Here is a 19,098-nt window from a genome sequence, read left to right on the forward strand (position 1 = left end):
GAGCATTTCAACTGTAGGGGCTGTGACTACCCTAAAAAAGGCATTGCTTTCTCTACAGACAGACACAAACACACAATTGCCAAGAACAATGTCGGAACTCCTACCTAACTATTCTATCACACTCTAGCAGTATACAGTTTTGTCACAAGCTATGGAGATTACTGGGATGCAATCTTCCCAGAGATGTATTTCTAGGTGGATGACATCAGCAGCCTTACCAAAGTAGAGCATCTAAATTGTAGGGGGTGTGACTACCCTAAAAAGCATTGCTTTCTACGCAGACAGACACACACACACAATTGCCAAGGCTGGGGTTAGAACTCCTATCCAACTATTCTATCACACTACAACAGTACATAGTTATGGCACGTGCTACAGAGATTACTGGTATACAACCTTCCCAGGGATGTATTTCTAAGTGGATGAGATCAGCAGCCTTACTAAAGTAGAGCATTTCAATTGTAGGGAGTGTGACCACCCTAAAAAGCATTGCTCATTACACAGACAGAAACAGACACACACACACACACACACACACACACACACACACACACACACACACACACACACACACACACACACACACACTTGCCAAGGCTGGGGTTAGAACTCCTACCAGATTAGTTTCTCACATTACAGCAATTATGGGAGGTGCCACGCCAGAGGGATGACTAGAATACAACTCTCCCAAAGGTGTATTTCACAGTGGATGACCTCAGCAGGCTTGTCATAGTGGGGCTATGGGGGGGGGCAGTGTGTGTGCATGGGCCATAACCCATTCATCTAGGGGTTGACATGCCACATGCGGGCACAATCTGGGTCATATTTCACAGGTGCATGTAAACAGCTGCTAGATGACTACTCCCTTGAACAGTCATGTTGCACAGCTGGCACGTGCACCACATACTCTGTAATGCTGACAGATACCGGTGGCTAATATCTGCAGTGAGTGACATCTGACCCTCATGTGGTTGTAGCCCTTTCCCTGAGTGCTGGGCGGGACAGGCCTGGATGGCTCCTTGTCACAGTCACTTTCTTCCACACATCTATGTATGTCTATCTTTGGCTTATTATAGTGTGTTGTCCTTACATATATGCCTGTATTCCTATCCACTTTGTGTGCAAAGCATGAGTGGTGCATACTGAGGAGTGGCTGCACTAACATCTGTGGCTGCCAGATATGTCTGGTCTACTGGTGTTTGCAGACATGGCCTAAATGTGTTTAAGTGTGTGAGCATGCCCAGTATGACCTTTCAGTGTATTGTTTACTGACATTGCCTTCATTTCTCTAAGTGTGTGGGCATGCCCAGTATGACCATCTGTATTGAATGTGTGGAACGAGTCCAGGTAGTTTGTAATGCAGTGCTGACCTTTGTGTTGTACACCTACAGGTAGCATGCTGTATCTGCAGGGTATCCGTCAATCATTTGGCATGGACTATTGCTACATTTCTGCATAGAATGGGGGGGGGCACACCTAACTATTTATACATTTCTACACAGGATTGTGGGGGGCACACCTGACTGTTACAATATTTCTACATAGGATGGGGAGGGCACACCTGACAATTTCTTCATGTCCACACAGGATTGTGGGAGGGGCACACCTGACACTTGTACACATTTAGTAGGACTGTACTGGTATGTCGGGTACTCCATTTCAGTCTGTTGTCTTACCTATCATGCTGACTGCAGGCATACCAGTGTACTACAGATTTTAGCTTTTAATTACCTACCCTTCAGAACTGACATCCCACTGCCTGACCTGCTGTAGTCTATCTGTGTAAGCCTGGGGGGGGGAGGTTACCCATAGGCCTCATTCAGAGGCCATAGCACAGCCTTTGTTTGTGTTTGTCTACACCTCTCCTGCTGGCTGTGACTGTTGTTGGGTATGTGACCCCCCTGACTGGCATGTGTGAGTCACTTACCTTGTGGGTGTCCTAGTATTGAGGGTGGTGCTGCAGGGCTGCCTCTGTTGGATGCACATAGTACACTCCCTAGACATGGTAAGGCACAGGTAGTGTGATGTTTGGCATCCCTTTTACTGTATGTGAGAGTCAGAGAGAGGTGTTATTCCCTGGGTCCCTCCTGTGTCAGTTTATGTGCTATGGGTTGCCTCTTTGCCTAGGTCAGAGCATACTGGGCATGCCTCCTTCTGCCTACTGGGACAGGCTTAGGTTGTTCCTCCTCCAAGTCACTTTGTGCCTGTGCAGGCCTTGGCAATGGTGGGGGGCTGTGTGGCCCTGTCCCGTGCTGTCCCTGCTGCAGCTGTTTCTGTAGGAACATATTGTGTAGCATGGCACATACAAGGACAATTTAGGTACATGTAGGTGGTGAGTACTGCAAGGCTCCCCCAGATGTGTCCAGGCACTGTAACTGTGACTTGAGCATCCCAAACACAAGCTCTACTATAATTCTGGTCTGTGCGTGTACCTTATTATGGAGTTCTTGTTAGGGTGTGTGTGCATTTCTGATGGGTGTCATCAGCCATGGTTCTAGTGCGTATCCAGCATCCCTCTTTCTAGGTGACCATGAGGGATGTCCCCATTGGCAAATCTCTGGTACAGCTGCATCAGATGCCAGATGAGGGAATTGTGATAGCTTCTAGGGCAGCCAGCACACACATTCAATATTATGCACTGGGCATTGCACATGACCTGGCAGTTGATGGAGGGGAAGCCCTTGCGGTTGATGAAGACCCTACCCCACTCACTGGGTAGTGCTTTGATGCATATGTGCATGCAGTCTATAGCACCCACTACCTCAGGGTATTCTGCTATTTGGTGGAACAGTTGCATATTGCTGGCCAACACCTCATGGGTGTTGGGGAAATATACGTGCTCACCAACATGTGCTGACATGGCATCCAGGAACTGGTGAAGTACCCTGGATGCTGATGCCTGTGAAATCCCCATGATATCCCCAGTTGGCCTTTGAAAGGTACCTGTAGCTAGTATTCTTAGGCCTACACATACCTTGGTATCCACTGGGATGGGTTCCCCTCTGTTCGTTCTGTGTGTCAGGCATGGCCGGCACAGCTCAACAATTTGCTGTAGGAGGTCCCTGTCCACCCTATAGTGCTCCACTATCTCCAGCTCATGTAGCCCCTGGTAGGTTACCATGGGTCTGTCCACTCTTGTCTGTCTCCTCACTGTGGGTTGATGGGCAGCATTTACATCCTCACCACCCTCAGTCTCTTCCACAATTGTTGTATGATAGCTATTTCAGCCCCTATCATTTTGCTGTTGTGAGTGTTAAAACTTCCCCGCTTGTTTACACTGGTGGTGCGGAGTGTGGGAAAAAAACAGAGGGGAAGGTGTTTGCTTAGTTTATAGTAGTGTTCTGGGCTGGACTGGTCTGCTGCCTGTGTAATTGGCTGATTCTGATACATTTCACCTGCCAGCTAAGCTAGTTCTCCTTGATTACCGTCCTACTGCTGTTTTCCCTTCCCATTGCCTTCCTCTTTAAGCCTGGGGGTGTGCTGTGCAGAGTGCTCAAATGTGCACACTGCTGCTATTTCGTGGTTTAACTTCTTTTTTCTTCCTGTAAAACTCAGTGCGTGTCTCACACACCCGCTTAGGCTTTGTAAAGAGTGCTAAGCAGGTTTAAACACACCCCATAGCTTAGCATAGCTAAGCTAGGAGAAAACTCAAGCCACAGGGCTCCAATCCACTTACAGTATGCCTGACACACACCCCATGATATCACCTAACTAGTAGGCTTACACTATGCTATTCCTACTCTTACACTGTTAGGACCTGACTCACATGCTGGGGAAAACCTGGATTCACTATCCTTCCCCTCATTTGCATAGGATTGCCTGCTAATGCATAGTTACTTCTCTCACACTGAGCCTCCCCCCCTTAGCAACCACTACTCACTGGCCAGGATGTCTTCTGCCTGCCATAGACTTGCAAAATCACCTCATTTGCATAGATTTCTCCTGCAAATGGGGTGACTTGCATACCAGGGCTTAGTCCGTGCAAGATTAGTGCAGGAGCGCTCGTGCACGCCCCTGCAGGCTGTTCCAGGATCGCACGGCAGACATATTGTCTGCTTGAGCTCCTGCACCAATCTTGCACCCCGTGCAAGCTTTTGAGAATCTGGGAGAAAGTGTTTTATGACTGTGTTAAATCTCGGTAAGCAGAAACAATGTCTAGAACTAGAGTTTCTTCTGTTTTCTTGAAACAGAAATAATTACTAGGTTTCAAATGTAAAAATGTTTAATTATTTTATGACTTCCATGTTCTGCAAACTTCTGAGAGATATGTACTTCTCACACAGAGATGTTAAAAATTATGTTAGTTTCTGTTAGCCTGGGAACTGAAGTCAGGTGACAAAGAGTGATGTCTTCCGAGCTAACCAAGCAGTAATGTTGATTATTAATGAAAGAACTCTCTCAGAGAAAGTGCATTTTGTATCTTGTCTTAGACCTAGAAACATTCATTCACCAGTTCTCATCTGCATTTGCCTTGCTCATTAAGTAAGTACTTTAGGGCATAGTATCTCTTATATATAGCTTGGAATATAGTAATGACTAGTTTAGATGATTTCTGTATTTGTTTGAGACTGTCCTGCAATGTTGTTTTAAAATATTTCCTGTGATTCTGAACTCTGTAGTCACTGTGTTTGAGTATTGTCTTGTTCCTTTATTATTTATTATTAAATATATTTAAACCTTTTAATTGTGACTGGTTTGTTTAGAGGTATTTAAGCTCTTAGAGTACTTGCATATATATTTGGTGACACTGTACAGCCCCGCTCCTAAATAGCCTTGAAAGTCTTGGTCACACTTACCATTTGGATAATAGTAACATTACACAGTAAGACTGGGCACACTTTGGTAACGGCCCTAAAAGTAGTATATAAGTAGTGGCTGGTGGCAGCTGGTACTAATTTATAGTCTGTGCAGAAGGGGGCTTAGCTAGTAAACCTGTGCCAGCCTTTCTCAGGTGTGTGTTTGCGTATAAATCAAATCTCAAAGTGTGTGTGTGTGTGTCAGCTACTTGGGCAGGGACACAAAGCACTCATTGGACAGAGTGTGTTGGAGGCTTTGGCTTGGCCACTCTGCTGAGATCTCAACCCTATAGCTGTGCCAGTGGGGAGTCTTATTGGGGATCTGGAGAAAGTGGGAGAAACCAGACCCCCAGACTAACTGTGATCTCTGTGTGCTCTTAAGGGAAATTGTACTTTACTGTGTGTGTACTTGTCATCCTCCCAATGTGTATATCCTTCACTAGTGCTAGTGGTGAGGATTGAAGCTCCTTGATTACTGGGCCAGTGCAGGGGTGTCACCCATTGGATAAGCATTTTTCTTGTTTTCCTGTCGAACTGATCCGTTAATTTTTAGGGCCAGACAATCACCCCAAAACTGTAAGTTAGAACAGGAAGAGCAAATTGGTTAACAGCTTGGCATTTTTTCACAGGTGTCAGGGCTATTTTCAGTATTAATTTTAGCCTTCTAAAACATTCTTTACTGAGTTTTGCTCACATTTCTTTATGTTTTCTGTTGATTAAAGTTTGTGAAATTCAAGTTCCTTTATATCATATTCCTGTCCCAGACTGATATTTTCTTGGTGCTGCATATCTCCTGATTTAAATGTTGCGTTTGCATATTTGTTAATCCCAAATGACATTCTTATATCATCCGAAAAAGTTTTGACCACTTTTACTTGTTTTCTGCTCCTCATCTGATGAGTTATATAGTTTTAAATCATCCACAAAAAGAAAATGAGAAGTCCTTACACTTTGTTGCTGTCTGAGAGGGTCTATATCATATGAGTGAATTTCACAAATTGCAAACGCTCATAATATTGAATGTACTGGATCACAAAGTGCTTTTTCTGAGATCGCGGTATGGTGAAGAATGGTATATTTGCCCTTTCCTCACTGTAGTGCGATCTCGGAGTTGGAATATATATTTAGTGGGTGGTGTGGGGGCGCAGCCTCCACAATAGGAAGTTTGAGGTCCAGTACGTTTGACATTATGAGCGTTCGCAATTTGTGTGATTTGCTCATATGCTATAGACCCGTCTGAGAGACAAACTGTACCCATGGACTAATATATTGAGTAGCCAGCTTAATGGGTTAAGGGCAAGATAAAAGAGTAGCAGTGATAATAAATCACTGTGAAATATCCCCCTATGAATTTTTATCCATGGGATGCTAATTTTTCCTTTATCATGGCTTAGTCGCAAAGTGGTTTATCACTGTTTCATGGTCATTGTAATCTAATTGATCAATGCAGGGTGTGTCTTATACATCTGTAAGCACTCCTTTATCCTTTAATGTGGGATGCTGTCAAATTATTTTTGTAATATATCCATGCCGTATTTAGATTTTTCCCTTTTTACAGTTCTCCATTATGACTGTAAACACAAATGATCCTTTGTTCCATATGACTTTATTTTGTTACACTTTTATTCTATTGCCATGATTATGTTTTGTTTTAAATGACTATAAACTCTGTTGGCATCATTTCCAGTACATAGTTTATACATAATTAGCAGGCAAGTTATTGATCTATAGATTTTAGGATAGCTTGCAGGTTCAGTCTTAGGAAGGAATATTGTCTTTCCTGTTGTTAACCATGTGGTGTCTGTTTGGGGTGCATATATAAGCAGTTCTTACTCAGGGCTAAATATTTGTGTAATGATGGTAATACTTTTAGCCAGAAGTTAGGTACTGCATCTGGGCCTGGAGTTTTCCATTTAACAGCTTTTTTTTATTTTGTTTAAATTTCTCTGGTTGGTACTTCATCCCATTTCATATCCTGTACATTTGAACTTTATTATGTTCCTCAGGGTCTTCATAAATATTTCTCCAAATTATGTCTGTTTCTTATTTTTTTCATGGTATTTCTAGTCCTTTTGCTTTGTTTCCCAAATTGTCTATACAATGTTTTTAGATTATCAATTAGTTTCTTATTTTGTTCTTTTCCTTTATATTTATTTGCATATCTTCTAAGTTTTTCTGCCTGTGTTGATATCTTTAGTTTATTATTTGCAACAGTGTACGATAGATCGTGGTCTGTTCTAATACTGGGCATTCTTTTATCCTGTCTTTTTTTCTAAGTATTTTTGTTGATCAGTTCGTTCCTCTATGTTCTTCTAAGAGTGTCACCTCTTGTCCTAATTGCTTTATAGTTTTCTCTATTCCATACTTGCATGATGACATTTGATCTCTTCCCTTCCTTTCTCTTGCTGCCCTGTATTTTTGTGGTAAGACCTTTATCTATCAGTTTTGCTGCACATAAATATATCCTATTAACTTTTGTTATATCACATGAATTTCTACAAATAGTCTTGATTAGTGTGTACATTTGCTTTATCAGACTTCTAACATTTTGGGTCTTGTTGACTTTCTGTAATCGGTTTCATTCAGCAATCGTAATATGTTTATCCATCTCTATTAAATCAAGAGACTATTCCCTTAGATCTTTTTCTTCTTAAACTGGGGGCATATTCCTTATTCTCCATTTCATGTCAGCATTCTACAAAAAGTTCCAGAATATCTTCCTGTGATATATTACCTTCAGCTGCATCCTGCGTCAGCCGTTGCTCTTTCATATAGGAACTCTCTGGCCTATCACTCCACAGCAGTGACTGCATCAATGTTGTCACTGTTTCCTGTTTCTTCACTTGCTGTACAACTCCAACTGAACTTTTGAACTGGTTTCCTGCTGAAGTATTCAGAGTATCTTCATATGCCAATTACTCAGATGCTTCCCATTCCACCTGTTTCTCCTTAATTTGTGGCTCATTGTTCCATCATGCTGTGACATTACCTGAGTTGGATTTTTTACATTAAACCTTCACTTCGCAGGTGATCTATAATGTCTATTAAATATGTTTTTCTTTCTCATGTCTGTATTTCCTTTAAAGATGTCTCCTGCTCCACCAATTTCTCCTGACTTTGGCGACTCATTGTTGTTCCATCATGCTGTGACATAACCTCCATTGGACTTACTACACTAAATCCTTCACTTTGCAGGTATTCCATAACTTCAGCTTCTATTTTTTTTAACTTCTTCTTTGTTAATTTTCTGTTCTATGTTCATCCTTTGTGATTTTATTTTTTCTGTTGTGAAATTTCCATATCAGGGTGCATTTGCTTGTCTTTCTCTTCAAATATCTTTGAAGCTGCTTTTTTGATCTGATTGGTTTGGTTTTCTCCTTTGCATAAATATTTCACTATATCAGATCTCCCTTTCTTGTTCATGTTTCTTTTTGATACCTTTCAAAAATCTCTAGGTTTTGTTCTTTATATTTTCACATTTCCTCATTTGCTTCTTTTTCCAAATGGCCCAAGGTTTCTTAGTCTATATAATGTTTTTATTGAATTTGTTGCATTAATCGATAAAAATATGCAAGTAAAGCTTTTGACAGTTTTTCTTGCACAAGTATGTTTTCTTCTCTCTAATTTCTGTTAACCCCAGATTCTGCAAGCCTTGCACAGTGTGCAAGATTAGTGCAGGAGCTCTAGCTGGCAATATGTCTGCTGTGCGATCCAGGAATAGCCTGCAGGAGCGTGCATGAGTGCTCCTGCACTAGTCCTGCATGGACTCAGCCCCTATATGCAAATTACCCCATTTGCAGGAGAAATCCATGCAAATGAGGTAAATTTGCAATCCAGGGAGCTGGAAACCAGCCGTGCAGGACTAGTGTAATCTGCAGAAATGTACTCGGTTAGTAACCGAGTACATTTCTGCAAATTCCAAAACGGAGCCGTGACAGCTCCAAATAAAGGATGCATACCAGTCAAGAGGCATGCCAAAGGCCAAGTGTAAGGTCATTGGCATTGGAAACAGCTTAAAAAAAAAAAAAATCAACTTTTATTTTTTTTAGCCAATCTCGGCTGTTTAAGCGTAGGGCAGTGGCGCGCAAATGGGATTGGGGGGGAAATAAGAAAATAAAAATAAAATAAGCATTCTAACTAAAATCACTATTCTGCCATTAAAGTCAATGGCAGGCAGAAGACAACATGGCTAGTGAGTAGTGGTTGCTAAGGGGGGAGACTCAGTGTGAGACATGTAGCTATGCATTAGCAGGCAATCGTATGCAAATGAGGGGAATGCTAGAGAATCCCAGTTTTCCCAACCATGCTAGTCAGGTCCCAACAGTGTAGGAGCAGGAATAGCTTAGTGCAAGCCTAGGAGTTAACTGACATCATAGGGGGGTGTGTGTCAGGCATACTGTAAGCAGATTGGAGCCCTGTGGCTCAGGTTTGCTCCTAGCTAAGCACAGCTAAGCTAGGGGGTGAGTCTGAGTCTGCCTAGCACTCTTTACATTGCCTAAGGGGGTGTGCATGCCGCGCACCTGGTTTAAATGAAAAAATAAAAGATAAACCAGGAAATAGCAGCTCTGTGCACATTTGAGCACTGTGTTTGTGCGGTGCACCCCTGGGCTTAAGCAGGAAGGCAATGAGAAGGGAAAACAGCTGTAGGAAGTTAATCAAGGAGAACTAGCATAACTGGCAGGTGAAATGTATCAGAATCAGCCAATTACACAGGCAGCAGACCAGCCCAGCCCAGAACACTACTATAAACTTTGCAAACACCTTCCACTCTGGTTTTTCCCATAGTCTACACCACTGGTGTATACAAGTGGGGAAGTTTTAACAGACAAAACAACAAAATGATATGGGCTGCAATAGCTATCATACAACAACTTGTGAAAGAGGCTGAGGGTGGTGAGGATGTGAATGCTGCCGACCAACCCATAATGAGGAGACGGAGAAGAGTGTACATACCCAGGGTAACTTACCAGGGGCTACATGAGCTGGAGATAGTGGAGTGCTATAGGGTGGACAGGGACCTCCTACAGCAAATTGTTGAGCTGTGCCGGCCATGCCTGATACACCAAACTAACAGAAGGGAACCCATCCCAGTGGATACCAAGGTATGTGTAGGCCTAAGAATACTAGCTATAAGTACCTTACAAAGGCGAACTGGGGATATGATGAGGATCTCACAGGCATCAGCATCCAGGGTACTCCACCAGTTCCTGGATGCCATGTCAACACATGTCGGTGAGCATGTATATCTCCCCAACACCCGTGAGGCGCTGGCCAGCAATATGCAACTGTTCCACCAAACAGCAGAATACCCTGAGGGAGTGGGTGCTATAGACTGCACCCACATATGCATCAAAGCGCCACCTGGTGAGCAGGATAGGGTCTACATCAACCGCAAGGGCTTCCCCTCCATCAACTGCCAGGTTGTGTGCGATGCCCAGGGCATAATAACGAACATGTGTGCAGTGTGCTGGCTGCCCTGGAAGCTATCACAATTCCCACATCTGGCATCTGATACAGCTGTACCAGTGATTTGCCAGTGGGGACATCCCTCACGGTCACCTAGTGGGTGATGCTGGATACGCACTGGAACCATGGCTGATGACACCCATCAGAAATGCACACACACCCAAACAAGAACTCCATAATATTGCACACGCACAGACCAGGATTATAACAGAGCATGTGTTTGGGATGGTCAAGTCACAGTTCCGGTGCCTGGACACATCTGGTGGAGCCTTGCAGTACTCACCAGCTACATGTACCCAAATTGTCATTGTATGTGCCATGCTACACAATATGATCCTACGGAAACAGCTGCAGCAGGAACAGCATGGGGCAGGGCCACACAGCCACACACCATTGCCAAGGCCTGCACAGGCACAGAGTGGCTCGGAGGAGGAACAAGCTGAGCCTGCCCCAGTAGGCAGAAGAAGGCATGCCCTGGCCTTGGCAAAGTGGCAACGCATAACACATAGACTGACCCAAGAGGGACCTAGGGAATAACACCTCTCTCTGACTCTCATATACAGCAAAGGAATGCCAAACATGACACTACCTGTGCTCAGCCATGTGTAGGGAGTGTACTATGTGCATCTGACATAGGCAGCCCTGCAGCACCATCCTCAATACTGGGACAGACACAAGGTAAGTAACTCACACATGCCAGTCAGGGAGGTTTACATACCCAACAACATTCACAGCCAGCAGGACAAGTGTAGACAAACACAAACAAAGGCTGTGCTATGGCCTCTGAATGATGCCTATGGGTAAACCCCCCCCCCCCCGGCCTACACAGACAGGCTACAGCAGGTCAGGCAGTGGGATGTTAGTACTGAAGGGTAGAGTCAGAAGCTAATATGTAGGTCAATCAAAGCTTAGACCTGTAGTACACGGATATGCCTCTAGTCAGCATGATAGGTTAGAATACAGAATGAAATGGAGTACCTGACATACCAGTACAGTTATAGCAAATGTGTACAAGTGTCAGGTGTGCCCCCCCATCCTACGTAGAAATGTAATAACAGTCAGGTGTGCCCCCCCAATCCTGTGTAGAAATGTAGTAACAGTCAGGTGTGCCCCCCCCAATCCTGTGTAGAAATGTAGTAACAGTCAGGTGTGCCCCCCCAATCCTGTATAGAAATGTAGTAACAGTCAGATGTGCCCCCAAATTCTGTGAAAAAATGTAGAAATAGTCAGGTGTGCCCCCCCATCCTGTGTAGAAATGTAGAAACAGTCAGGTGTGCTCCCACCAACCCTACCTATTTATGTAGTAACGGTCTGGTGTACCCCCCCAATCCTGTGTAGAAATGTAGAAATAGTCAGGTGTGCCCCCCACAATCCTGTGTAAGAATGTAGAAACAGTCAGGTGTGCTCCCCCCAACCCTACATGTGTATGTAGTAATGGTCTGGTGTGCCCCCCCAATCCGATGTACACATGGTGTAACAGTCACGTGTGTCCCCCCACAACCCTATGTAGAAATGTAGGAACATGTATGTGTAGGTATAATACCAGTGGAGCACAGATGCACAAAGGTGGCCAAGGTAGCAGGATAGGTTGTCACCTCTGCACAATATGCAGGTATGTGTGTGTTAGGTTGGTGTGTGTTTCATATTGCGTGAGAGTGGTCGGTATGTATGCATGTTGAGGTAAGACCTGGTGGCCATTCCCCACTAACGCTGATGACATGGACAAGTCCTCACAACTGCAGTGCCAAACACAGTACCCACCAGTATAACACAAGCTAACAGTAAGCCAATGCAAATGTATGCTGGTAATATGTGTCACCATCTGAAGGACTGACATGGCATGGCTGTTGGGCTAGATATATAAGCAGTACACAGGGGAAACTACCCCAGACATACAGTATATATTGTGTCACTGTGAACTGGGCACACCCTTGGAATAGTGAAAACAGATATGCATCACATAATCTGGTCCTGTAGTAGGGGATACCGGTGTTGTCTGCCCAAACACTCATAGATCACAAAGGAGGTAGGAGTGATGTAGTGGAAAACAGCTGATGCACCTGCACATGCAAGCATAACTGGAATGCCCAATGCATATATGTGTGTCAGATGCAAGTAGTGTTCATAACATACATGCACCCAGCTAAGACAAACACCACCCACAGGTACATCCCTGGTTGTACCCCTGCAATGGGGAATGTGTACAATATGAGCCCAGCTGTATATGGCAATACAGAAAGAATGCAGCATGCAGTGCAGGTTCCCCATGCAGGTGTGTTACCAGCTGTAGGTATTACCCTGCCAGCATCTACACCACCGATCAGAACTGATAGAAGGTATTGGCATGAACACCAAGCACACCTACCCTGTCGCTCCAGGGGAATATACTGTATGGCGTCTGAGACTGTAGGACAGACAGAATGCAATGGCCTGCCACATCTGGCCCGCATCAGCAGCCAATGGCTCATAGACCTCTGCCAAGGGCCTGTGTCTCACACGTACTGCCAATGCATGTCATGTCATGGACACCCAATTGACAACACAACACACTCCACATACACCATATGCAAGGCCATGTGGACAAACCACAGTGACATGTCCACCATGTCCCACTGCATGAATTGTTGACCAACACCAACACACAGCCATGATGGGGTGATAACCACAGGGAAATTATCAGAGAATGTATGCATAATGTAAGGAAGAGGAGAGAATAACTAGGGGGTTGGGTGGGAGCATAGCCAATATGGAATGTGCAACATCTGACACAAAGCTGTGTGCACACACTATGCCTGGCTGTAATCACATAAATGGGTGCCTACATTCCTGCCCGTACACCACAATAGGGGTAATGTTCTGACTCATGGCCCCTGCCTCTGGGTAACCTGTGTGAATCTGTACAGCTGTGAGATATTTGCATAGCAATATAAGGCTATACTGTCATGCTGCTGGATGCACATGTATGGGATCCCCTGCCAGCACTGTACCAAGGTGCTGAACCAGATACACAGACCCAGCAGCAAGTGTCTGCAGCACCCCCTCCATGATGACATAACCTACAATGAATATGTAGGCATCTGCCCACAATACTGCACACAGCTGCAGTCACCATTGTCCCTGTGAGCAGGAATGTCTACATGACAGTACATGAGGACAGAAAACATCACAGTGTATAACAGTACACATGTCTGAATATCTCTGCTAACAGCAGCACAATGTAGCTAAAGCAGCACAGACACAATCACCTACAGTACACACTATCCCCTGTACACTTTGTCCCCATATTGCCAAATGATCAACGGATACCCTGCAGAAACAGTGTGCTACCTGTAGGGGTACACCACAAAGGCCTGCACTGGAGTACAAACTACCTGGAATTGATCCACACATGCAGTACAGAAGGACATACTGGGCATGCTCACACACTTAGAGAAATGAAGGCAATGTCAGACAACAACATACTGAAACACACTTACACACTTGAAGCCCACCTCTGCAAACAACAGTGGACCAGACATATCTGGCAGTTAAAGATGTCAGTGCAGACACTCCTCAGTATGCACCACTCATGCTTTGCACACACAGTGGATAGGAATACAGACATATATCCAAGGACAACACATTATAATAAGCCAAAAGTAGACATATATAGATGTGTGGAAGAGAGTGACTGTGACAAGGAGCCATCCAGTCCTGTCCCAGCCAGCACACAGCCAAATGGCTACAACCACATGAGGTTCAGATGTCACTCATTGTAGATACTAGCCAACAGTATCTGACAGCATTACTGACTATGTGGTGCAGGTGCTAGCTGTGCAATATGACTGTACAAGGAAGTAGACATCTAGCAGCTGTATACATGGACCTGTGGAATATAGCCCTGTGTGTTCCTGCATGTGGTGTGCCAACCGCTAGATGAATGGGTTATGGCCCATACACACACACTGCCCTCCCCATAGCCCTAATATGACAAGACTGCTGAGGACATCTACGGTGAAATACAGCTTTGGGAAGGTTGTAGCCCAGTAATCTCCATGGCATGTCCTGTAACTGTGTACTGCTGTAGTGTGATAAAATAGTTAGATAGGAGTTCTAGTCACAGACTTGGCAACTGTGTGTCTCTGTCTGTGTAGAGAGCAATGCTTTTTAGGCTAGTCTCACTCCTTACAATTCAAATGCCCTACTTTGGCAAGGCTACTGATGTCATCCACCTTGAAATACACCTTTGGGAAAGTAGTCGCCCAGTAATATCTGTGGAGTGTCTATATAACTGCTTACTGCTGCAATGTGATAAAATAGTTAGGTAGGAGTTCTAATCCCAGACTTGGCAACTGTGTGTGTGTGTGTGTGTGTGTGTGTGTGTGTGTGTGTGTGTGTGTGTGTGTGTGTGTGTGTGTGTGTGTGTGTGTATCTGTCTCTGTCTGTGTAGAGAGCAATTCTTTTTAGGCTAGTCACACTCCCTAAATTCAAATGCCCTACTTTGGCAAGGCTGCTGATGTCATCCACCTTGAAATACACCTTTGGGAAAGTAGTCACCCAGTAATCTCTGTGGAGTATCTATATAACTGCGTACTGCTGTAATGTGATAAAATAGTTAGGTAGGAGTTCTAATCCCAGACTTGGCAACTGTGTGTGTGTGTGTGTGTGTGTGTGTGTGTGTGTGTGTGTGTGTGTGTGTGTGTGTGTGTGTGTATGTCTCTGTCTGTGTAGAGAGCAATGCTTTTTAGGCTAGTCACACTCCCTACAAATCAAATGCCCTACTTTGGCAAGGCTGCTGATGTCATCCACCTTGAAATACACCTTTGAGAAAGTAGTAGCTCAGTAATCTCTGTGGCACATTCTATAACTGCGTACTGCTGTAGTGTGATAAAATAGTTAGGTAGGAGTTCTAATCCCAAACTTGGCAACTTTGTGTGTCTGTCTCTGTCTGTGTAGAAAGCAATGCTCTTTAGGCTAGTCACACTCCCTACAATTCAAATCCCTACTTTGGCAAGGCTGCTGATGTCATCCTCCTTGAAATACACCTTTGGGAAGATAGTTGCCCAGTAATCTCCATGGTGGATCCTATAACTGCATACTGCTGTAGTGTGATAAAATAGGTAGGAGTTCTAATCCCAGAATTGGCAACTGTGCGTGTGTGCATGTCTGTCTGTCTGTCTCTGTCTGTGTAGAGAGCAATGCTTTTTAGGCTAGTCACACTCACAACAATTCAAATGCCCTACTTTGGCAAAGCTGCTGATGTCATCCACCTTGAAATGCACCTTTGGGAAAGTAGTAGCCCAATAATCTCTATGGCATGTCCTATAACTGCGTAGTGCTGTAGTGTAATAAAATAGCTAGGTAGGAGTTCTAATCCCAGACATGACAGAGGTGTGTGTGTGTCTGTGTGTCTCAGTGTGAGTGTGTGTCTCTGTTTGTAATTTGTATCCTGTGTGGAGGTGAGTGTGAGTGTGTAACAACTGGAGTCAATGGGTAGGGGTTTTGCATATTTCTTATTTGGTGGCCCTAGTACACATCACAATGTCCACTGTACAGGGATAACAGATGTGCAATAGCTGAGAGGCTGGGGTGCATATCCATACCCCTACATTTGACTTAAAGGCCAGGCAAAGTGAGTGACACTAGTATTACCCAGATAACACTCTCAACCCATGTCTCATACACACACACACACACACACACACACACACACACACACACACACACACACACACACACACACACACACACACACACACTTGCCTAGGCAACAGCCGCTATGTTGGTAGTTCCCTCCATATTGCCCACTGATAGTAACCATGGTGTGATTGCAGTGGACTAGAGTGGGCATGGCACCCCGACCATCAGTCCAATAGGCACGTACATGCCAGCAGTGCACCTTCCACATGTTCCCCACTGGACATCTGCAACACATGTGGTGCCTTCAAATGTGACCCACAAAAGACATACCATGCCTGACTACACGCCCTGTATGGACAGATGCCACTGACACCAGGGAATACCGGTATCATGCTATCAATGTAGGTGCTGGGTCAACCTGCCATCCATTAACAGTTCCCGCCACATGAGGCCAGGACTGGCACATCTGATGATAACAATCTGTGTACACAACTTGGGCCAAACACCCCAGGTACAGTTCCACATATGGGAGGTGTGCACATCCCAGACACTGTCTATGTCATGGACTATAGTAGACATACATGGCAAACAATGCACAGCATTGGCCGCATGCAATAGTCACCCAGGTGACTGGATGGTGAATACAATACCCACTTGTGTGTTCAGATCCAGACGCTACACCCCTAAGCCACAATGAAGACCATTGTCATGTGGCCTGATGCCAAGGGATACTCATCACCTAGCCTTGTAGATCTGCCTGGCACAGTCGACCATGACACACTCATGCAGCAATACACCCATGCATGTCAGTACTGACACTCTGTATCTGTGTGTGTGTGTTGTATGATGCGTATGACCACATTCACACTCACTACAACCCCCATTGGCATACTGAAGCATGCTGTCTGATGTCAGACACCTCCATATACTCTTTGCCCATATATCCTCTGTATGACCCCTGTGGTGCATATGATACCTGCACAGTAATGTGTTGCGACAATCTCACTAGTGATGATTTGTATTCCTGGCCCTGCCAAGTGTGTCAATGTGTGTGCATCCCTGTGAGAGTGTGGCTGTGCATACCTCTCAACTGTGCCAAATTCCTCTGTATTTACCGGTTTTGGGCTCAAAATAATAGGGTGTCATGAATTTCCGATTATCCCCTTTAAATCCCGATTTCAATCTAGCCATGCTGAGGTAAGTATGAGTGAGTGTATGAGTGTACGAGACTGTGTATTTATTTGTACATACCCCTAACACAACACCACTGCATAAATACAAATAGGCTACTTCTGCCTTCAATGCAGTTTTGCAAATGTGCATTTTAATGAAGCACACTGCACACGGCTTTTAAACTTTGCAATATATCAATAGCGCATGCTGGTATGTGGCATGGGGTGCAGTCATTTACTGATCTGAAATCTATGGCAACACTAACTCATAAATGCATCATTCAACAGGTTGTTCCTTCCTTAAAAAATACTTTTTTTTGCAAAGTTGCATGTAAACAAGGTAAACAGTGCTGTAAAGGTTGCTACTACAGTCATTTGCTCTTCTAGGGAACTGTTGTGTTAAACTTGCATTTCAATGAAGCAAGCGGCTTTTAAACTTTGCAATATGTCAATTGCAAATAACTGATGCTTGTATGGGGCATAAGGTGCATTCATTTACCGACCTGAAATCTGTGGCAGCACTAACACAAAAATGCATTAATTCAACAGGTTGTTCCCTCCTTAAAATTTTTTTTTTTGCAATGTTGCATTTAAACAAGGTAAACAGTGCCATACAAATTGCTACAGTCATTTTGCTCTTCTACGGAACTGTTCTGTTAAGTCACACAAGCCTTTACAGCAGCAAGCCAAAGAGGAAGCGTATTACAGGCAAAAAGCTACCAGTGTATGTTCGGATAAATGTAAGAGCAAATACCTAACTCTCCCTCTTAGATATTAGTGCTTCTCTTTTATGAATAATACACAGTGTCTTCCCAGATCCAGTCTTGATACAGGGCCCTAGGGACCCTTCCCATAACCTAACCATATTTTTTAACTTTGGGTCATGATTGTTTACCCTGATTTTCAGTCCTGGACTCTCCTTAATTAGATCTTTGCCTATTTAGCTTAACACTATGTTCAGAGCTAACTAAGTCATAATAGCCGATTAGCAGGCCAAGTACCATCATTATGAACGAACGTCATGGGAACAGACTTCCCTCAAGGAAGACTGATTATACATATCCAATCCATAGTGAGCCAGCTTATACTATCATTGCACATTTTCAGACCACAAAACAGTTCTTCTAAAGACTGTAATGCCCAGGCCATTTGTTGTTATGGGAACATTTATTATGAGTTCAAAATGTTTTATTCTTACTTTAATTATCTTTATTTTTCTTTGTAACCATCCAGGAGTTTTTTTCACAAAAGTGCTTATATTTTCTCATTGTGATGGTGTAACCATTCACTCTTTGAGATAATGGAGACTACTCCCCCCACTCCAATGCACTGATTACGAATATGATCTCACCCCACCGGCTCACACCGATAGTCATTACATGGCAGGCCCCTCCCCAGAAATATTTCAGCCAACCAGATTTACAAAATGTTCCCACGGTCAACAGTTCCCCACCCCCCCTTATGCTGCCTTCATTGGCAGTCCCCATTCAACCAATAAGGCTTGTCTTTCCAGATTCCCACTTCTGGCATTGCTCCTTGCATGAGCTGGGTCCAACTTTCCAATGAAAAGAGCCTCAACACATGAGAACACCCAATCAGGTGATTTCAATTAGATTTGCATGAGATACAGCTCTCAGAAATATAGATAAGATGACCATTGGTTAATTTAACTCCTATTGATTTTTACCAGCTAATCAAAAAATTAGAACTCCACACTGATATTCCGATAACCAAGTTTAATTTATTAATGCTATAGATCAACAGGCACAAAGCTTTGCAATGCTGCGATGACTACATTAATGCTTGTACACTGGACTTGTAATGGAATCTAATAGCAGCTCTTATCCTGATACTTTGGAAATCAATAAACGCGTTTTGTTAGAATGTAAATCATTACATGAATTTATTTTATTTTTGGATTACAAATGCTTAATTTCCCATCAAGACTGTCATTCAGAGGAGTGCACAAAAACACAGATAACAATGTGTTTGGGTGCTGATCTGGTAGTAGAAAGCTAGTATTAGAAAGCTTTAGCCTGGCACCA

At 43.9% G+C, this 19,098-nt stretch overlaps 1 pseudogene; it reads right to left on the reverse strand.

Annotated features, from left to right (window-relative positions):
* LOC122805242 overlaps positions 1-19,098 on the reverse strand; it is a 54,550-nt pseudogene that overhangs the window by 24,286 nt on the left and 11,166 nt on the right.

This window comes from Protopterus annectens, chromosome 6.part1, assembly GCF_019279795.1.
Source record: "Protopterus annectens isolate FY-2018-M chromosome 6.part1, PAN1.0, whole genome shotgun sequence".
In the NCBI taxonomy this organism is placed as follows: Eukaryota; Metazoa; Chordata; order Ceratodontiformes; family Protopteridae; genus Protopterus; species Protopterus annectens.